General features: G+C 39.5%; 1 protein-coding gene across 2 annotated transcripts in view; it reads left to right on the top strand.

The window, feature by feature from the left end:
- bckdhb (branched chain keto acid dehydrogenase E1 subunit beta) overlaps positions 1–7,244 on the top strand; it is a 57,880-nt gene that overhangs the window by 27,768 nt on the left and 22,868 nt on the right. The gene's annotated exons all lie outside the window — the stretch shown is intronic.

Here is a 7,244-nt window from a genome sequence, read left to right as displayed (position 1 = left end):
TTTCCCATTGGGTAATCCGACGGAACCGAAAAACGGTTACCATGAATTTCCGAAATCCTCAGGCCTGCTCCTGAATTATATAATTTTTGCAGCATTTGTTGATAATTGTATGTATATGTTGTTGTTTGTGCTATTATCATATGCAATTGAATAAGTAGACCATTTTGGAATTCGAAATTTGGGACTCTCTCAATGCAGAATGGGACTCATACTTTTCTGATCAGTGAGTCCCTGGGATTCGCTGCCGGTAAACTGTAAAATTATCACTGAGAGATTACCGCTTTTTCTGCAGTCAGTGATTGACTTCTATGCAAAGTCATTTCTCAACTTGTGTTCCGTGCCACTTCATGCCTGTTGAGTGTTGATTTACTTCATATTAAGAAACTACTGCACTAAAACATTCATTCATAAATGTATATCATATGATTTTATTTCTTTTTCTCAGTATAAATAACACGTACCCTGACTGTTCTACTCTTTGAATAAAAACACTTCATTCAAGCGTTAGGGAGTGCAAAGGGTTATGATGGAGGGGTGTTGCAAATCATGAGGACCTGCCAAGTGGTATGATAGCATTGTTTAATACATGTCCTTGGCTAGGCCTCAGTTTCAAAATCAGTCCTTGGTCCTTGGCCTTGGCCTCGGAAGCAAGTCCTTGGCCTTGACCTTGCCTTGGAAAATTTTCCAAGTCCTTGGCCTTGGCCTTGGCCTCGGAGGCAAGTCCTTGGCCTTGGCCTTGGCCTCGGGTTGCCGGTCCTTGGACACAACACTGGTGTGTATGTGAGTAAAAATTACGTACATGTGTGCAATCATAATAAAAACACCAAGTTGGTTGCAGCTGGTGTTGACAGCTCCATCCACGTCCGACATTGCTTTTGTTTTGTCTTTTCACTTTATCTCTTCCCAACCACTTTGTCGGAAAGGTTGTTGCGTCCCTCAACTGTCACACAGTGCACTTAGCATTCTTTATTATAAATGTGAGCATATCTTTATTAAAAGCATAATTATATCTTTACTAAAAGCATAAGCATTCTTCATTGCAGGCATAATCAATTTTTCATTGCAAGCATAATAAATTCATCATTAATACAATACAATTCAATAAATCCTGATTTATATGGTGCTTTCACAACAGCTGCAGCTGTATGTTAACAAAACAGTTAAGTAAGTCAAGTAAAATAATAAACCTAATATGCAAATGTATGATAACTAAAAATCATAATCAGTTTAACAGTTACCTGTAGGAGTAGCATTGCTTTTAAAAAATACAATTTTTGTGAAAAGGAAACAAAAGTGAAATCCTTTGTAGTTGGTGTCAACCCAACTTGGGGATATTATTATTATCAGCATTATACATTTTTTGACCATCTGCTCTCTGGTTAAGTTGTTGTTTTTAAAACTGATATAGGTGTTGCTCTTACAAGATATTTAAACAATTTTTCTGCTGTAATCATTATCAGTGAGGGAAATCTGACTAAAGTAGAAAGTATTCATTTAAAGCTCTGAGAAAAAACATCTATAAGCATCTTGGATCTTTACAGTATATTAACCCTCTTTATCGCAGATGACTTACCAATGGAGATCACACTCCTTATTGAGCATAGATCTATTTTGATATCATGGTCGAAATTGTTAGCTCCATTATCACATTGACCTGGATTAGTTTAGTCATCATGTATGAACAGCGCTGCTTTTGTTTGGTTAGATGATGACAGCAATTTGAGATTTTTGCTTGAAACTATTGTGAAACAACATCGATAGGAGTGTCTTATAATGATGCATTACAAGCAAATTGTGTCTTTTATTTTATGCAGGTGTACTACAAAGGAAGCCTTTCAGTTTTTTTTTTCTAAAGGAACAGAGCAAGTCAACTCTAATGCTCAGTTTAAAACTCCAATGGTCTTTGTCTATAGGTCCTGTTTGAGGATAAAAACACACAGTTGTCTCCTGAAGGTCATAGGACAGTGGTCCCAAACCAATGGTCGACGGCCCATTTGGTACCGGGCCGCACAGAAGACAGACCAAAAGAAAGAAAAAAAAACATTGTTTTTCCCCAGCCAAGCCCCCAACCCGCACCCCGTTGATTAACTTCCAAAGGGTAATATAAGTATGGCTGAGTGACTATATGATTGAAAATTGTGATATTATGAGACCAGCTGTGAGCATATTACTCCATCAGACGCGGCGGAAATGAGAGTCCAGCTTTTCCTTCCAAATTTGGTTTCCCAGATGAAATAAACGGAATCTAAAAAAATAATAATAATCATAAATGAAATAAACTTTTAAAAAAAAAGACGCACTAAACAAAGTAATAGTAACAACAGTAATAACAACCGGACGTGCAGCTAAATGCAGACCGGATGGGCAGCAATGACTCATGAGAAGTTCCTTCCAATTGATCGTGTGGCAGTAGCTCCAGGGCGAAATAGAGCAGGGGTCCCCAACCTTTTTTGCCCCACGGACCGGTTTAAGTCAGACAATATTTTCAGGGACCGGCATTTAAGGTGTGGCGGATTAATACAACAAAATAATATGGTATGAGCTGCATGAAAACTGTGGTGTTTTCGAAATATAATAATAAACACAAGGAGCGTCTAATCTGGTCGCAACACTCTTATCGCTCTGGTAATGTTTAATGCCTTCAAAATACGATACAACGCAAATTCAAAGTGCATGAAAATGACGACTCACCACAGCCCCGAGCTTGATTTTCTGCAATCAGACAGTCCCATCTCGGGGTAATAGGAGACAATGACACCTCAAGTGTGTGGTTTATGTCGAGTCTACTTCGTAATTTTGTTTTAGTCGCTGTTGCTGCAGAAACTCCACACCTCACACAGGTAGGATGTCGGAAATAGCAACAGTGCTATTGTGGCGATCTCAGAGTATTCAGCCATAACTTTGATCCAGTTGTTACTTTCGAACGTACTTTTAAGGCCGCCGTCATTTGCGATCTCCAAGCAGCTTTTTTACTCATTTTGCGGGCTTCAGCGTTTTGTTTATGAGCGTCATCAGTCACCTGACCGAGAACTGTGCCTTGACGTGAGTCAAGCGTGACACAGACGGATGTAACAGAGAATCCGGTAATTTTTCAAAATAAAACATTTCGTATTCCGAAATAAATGAAACGGAAATAAGGCAAGTTCTTTCTGTGCGGCCTGGTACCAAATGCCCTGCGGACCGGTACCGGTCCGCGGACCGGCGTTTGGGGACCCCTGAAATAGAGGACGAAGCCATTGTGCAAGATGTGTCATCAAACTCAAGGCAACGCAACAAACCTGTTGAATAATTTCAAGTAGCACGCAAGTGATGACGTGGAAAGCATGAGCACAGCCTGCCCATGTAAAATTAGCAGCTAAGCCATAGTAACACACAGTCACAGGATGAAAGCGTCAGTGTGTCAACTTTTGATCATGTACGTTTGCAAGTAGCAATGACGTTAACTCTGTATGTCGGATCATAACTCAAAAAGTATTATGTTTACAGTTTAAGGTATGTTCATTATTCCTGAGGGGTCCATTTTTAGTACTTAACTGTGTTATTTTATATTGTTCTACATTTGTTGTACTGTTGAATACAACTATGTGAAATGAAAGAAAACATGTTGGCTTTAAAATGCTTTAAAACTAAATTTAAAAGCAATGAGAAAATCGGTTTTTATACCCTGCATTCCCCACCCCTCCCGTCGGTGACTGGTTGCTGATCCATGAAAAGCATTTACTTGTCTCAAGTGGTCTGTGATGCAAATGAGGTGTGGGACCACTGTCATAGAAGACACATTGTGCATGTTTTTCACAATTAAAAATAGTTCCCAAATGTGCCAATATAGACAGTAACGTGTTTTTGTGAAATCAAGACCAATAATTATACGATAGTTGTTACACCCTATTTCACCTCTTTCAAAACTCAAGCCATTTTTTAGGCCAATCGTCTCATTAAAAAAAAAATAATAAAAATCAGCCCCTACAGACTGTTTACATGCAGTCAATATTCAGGTTAATGTCCAAATTCTGGTTGCTTGCTTCAAGCTTTTTATTGCCACTCCCAGTTGCACTGAAGATTTCTTGGGCGAGACCTCAAACCCTGATTTGCTCCCAGTGGGCCTGGTAATGCTTTGTATGGCTGCAGACACCCATTGGTGTATAAATGGGTGAGCGAATGGGTGAATATAAACCTCTTTAAAGCACTTTGGGTACCGTGATGGTGTGGATAAAGTGCTATATAAATGCACTCCAGTCACCATTTTCCCAGACTGCCGGACTCATTGGAAAATACGATGGAAAATGTAAGAGGATAATTGATTTCTAAAAAGATTCAAAAGCAATAGCCCTATTCTCAAAATCCTCCGGTCACACTTGGATCACTCAGTGACATCGGTGACAAACTTTGAAAATGAAGAAGGCCTGGAAACCCTTGTACAGTGGTACCTCTACTTACGAAGTCTCTTCAGATGAAATTTTCAAGTTACGAAACGTCTCAAGAAAATATTGCCTCGTTATGAAAGAAATGTCAAGATACGAAAGGTAAAAATACAGTATGGGCCACTACTTGCAGCTCCGAGTTTCCTGAACGCAACATACTTATAGCTGCTCCGCCATTGGCTATTACCGAGCATCATCATGGCATCCCATTGGCTAAGAGGGACTTCTACCGTGTGTGGCTATGTGTGAGGATAAATAAATAGATATGTGTTGATGCAGCGTCCTCGTCATTCGCCCCTCGGGCCATGAGGCGTTCCGATAGTTTTACGTAAATGTCAATCACCCAGAAAAAGTGTCGGGCGATCGCTCACTATGCTGATGTTTGCCTTGGAAATTTTCGAAAGATTGTTAAAAGCCGATAAAAGCAAACGTCCTTGGATCAGTTCTTTACAAAAACGCCTGGCAAAAAAACACTTCTGAGAGAGAACATGGACTAAAAAGGGCAAAAAACGATGAGGACAGTTAAAAGTTAAATGACCATAATTTTTATTCTTTACTCTATTTCACAACTCTCATTTATAGTACAATAATCTAATTGTAACATGTATGTGTTACATATTTTTATGCTATCGGAAACATTGATGTCTGAATTGGGGGGGGGGGCTTGGAACGACTTAGGACATTTACATGGAAAACGCGTCTCTACTTACAAAATTTTCAAGTTAAGAAATTTCTTCCAGAACCAATTAATTTGGTAAGTAGAGGTACCACTGTATTTGCATGTTGTTCTAGGATAAATATTGTTAATCGGCTGTATGTACTACAAATGTGTGTTGCGTGAGAGCTTCCCTTACCAGTGCTTTTTCATATGCAGTGCTGAGTTGCACTCTCTTGGGTTTGAAGCGACATGAATATGAGTCCTCCCCTCGGTATCTAAACCCTGTTTTTTTCTGCAACATTAATCAACGTGGAGCTGGCAAATACTAGTACTCAAACATTATGTTGTGCTGATAAAAGTACATGCGGTCTCTTCTAGGCAATGAGTTTCTGGAAAAAAGCATGTATTAGCCTTTGGAATTGGCCAGACAAAATGTACTGCTGGAGGAATGTGTGTTTGATGGTTGTGTCATTCCATTTGTGGTTCTACTCATCCCTTAAAGTTAGTCGTTTTGAAATCTTTGTATCTTCAAAACCACAGGGTACCGTTTTCTGTGTTCTGTATCAACCCTCGTAAGCGTTGGATCTGCACGTTGCTGATTTCATTCACAACTATGAATAAAACACTTAAATGAAAAGAGCCATACTGGTGAGAACTCCTGAGTCATAGCAGGAAGGTTTGGGATCCGGTTCTGGATCTTCACCTTGAGCTTTTCTATGTTAAATTACAACTGTCACCCTATGCATGATGTATGGGTTCCCTCTGAGTACTATAGCTTCGCCGAAAAAACAAGTAATTTAGAAGAATTGCCCATAGGTTTAGAGTAGAGCTGGGAAAAAAGTCGACCAACTCGGTGGTGTCGGTTGTGTCATCACAAAAATGCATGCCTTGAAACTGTTTTGAATAATTTCATATTTAATATTTGCGGCACCAAGAACATATGTTTGGCCACTTTTGTATTTTCACGGACGTTTACAAAAAACTGACACTTAGTCTTTTAAATAATATATATATTTGCACATGTGACTGACTCCCACCTCTGGTGGATACACAGGTTTATTGCACCCACTGCCATCCAATGGTATAAATTATTCAGCCTATCCTTCTATGCCACAGGCATGGATAAATTAACATATAGTTACAATAAATAAAAATGTGTTATAATAGAACAGCACTAATAATAATTATTAATCATTCTGTGAGACTACCTCATGTATTCATTATTTCACTTTTTACCAAATTATACAAGACAATTGATTTTCCCAATTGAATCGACTGTCACTCCTGGCATGACTGGCAATAATATGCCCGCTTAAAAGATCAAGTAGCCGTAAGACGTTTGGTTGACTCAACAGTAATGCATTCACTGCAAGAGTGTATTCGTTCGCCACGCTTAGAATGTATGAACCAGATGCTGCTCTGTCAAGGAGGGGAAGCTCAATTTCGGCCTACATCATAAAATGTTTCCGTTTATTCATATGTGAATTCTACTCTCCGTTCCTTTTCAAGAAAATGATCTGTGACCCTGTCATACCAACAAGGTGTCTTTTCCAGGGTCTTAACTGGCGTGATATAAGTCAGTCTGTGAACACAACCAACTACAATAAAACACCAGAAATAAAATATTAATCTGTCGCTAGTTGTTTTCAACAAGAGAGTGTTGCTATGATTATTAGAAGTCTCCAGTTGAACTCAGAACAGAATGAGAATTGAAAAATGCTCCCACGGATGCCGACACCAAAAGATCGGTGATTGGCTCATTTCGCTGTCAATGAAAAAGAGATTCAGCCTCAGACAGATCATTCAATCATCATGCAGAAAAGCTGAGCGTCCGGGCCAGCCGATAAACGCCGCACTGTCCGTAGAAGCGTCCGATGGGTGGGACAAAACCAGCATTTATCCAATGACTCGTCTCGTTTCAATGCATTGGGACAACAGGCTCTGAACTCTCTAGACGCCCAGCATCCGCGCTGTAGACGCTCAGCGTCCACACAGTTTAAAGCACAGTGAAGCTGCGGGAATGAATGAGAAGAGAGTCGCGTCATAACCAGTAATAAGAAGCTGATTCGGAACAAAAGTTGAGCGCGTTGTCGCGCATATTTAGTCAATGACATGTACACACAATTGTATGTACACACATATATTTGATCACTTATTTTTTGACA

Source organism: Hippocampus comes, unplaced genomic scaffold (genome assembly GCF_001891065.2).
Source record: "Hippocampus comes isolate QL1 unplaced genomic scaffold, H_comes_QL1_v1.1 scaffold94, whole genome shotgun sequence".
Taxonomy (NCBI): domain Eukaryota; kingdom Metazoa; phylum Chordata; class Actinopteri; order Syngnathiformes; family Syngnathidae; genus Hippocampus; species Hippocampus comes.
This window is presented reverse-complemented; position numbering and strand designations above follow the sequence as displayed.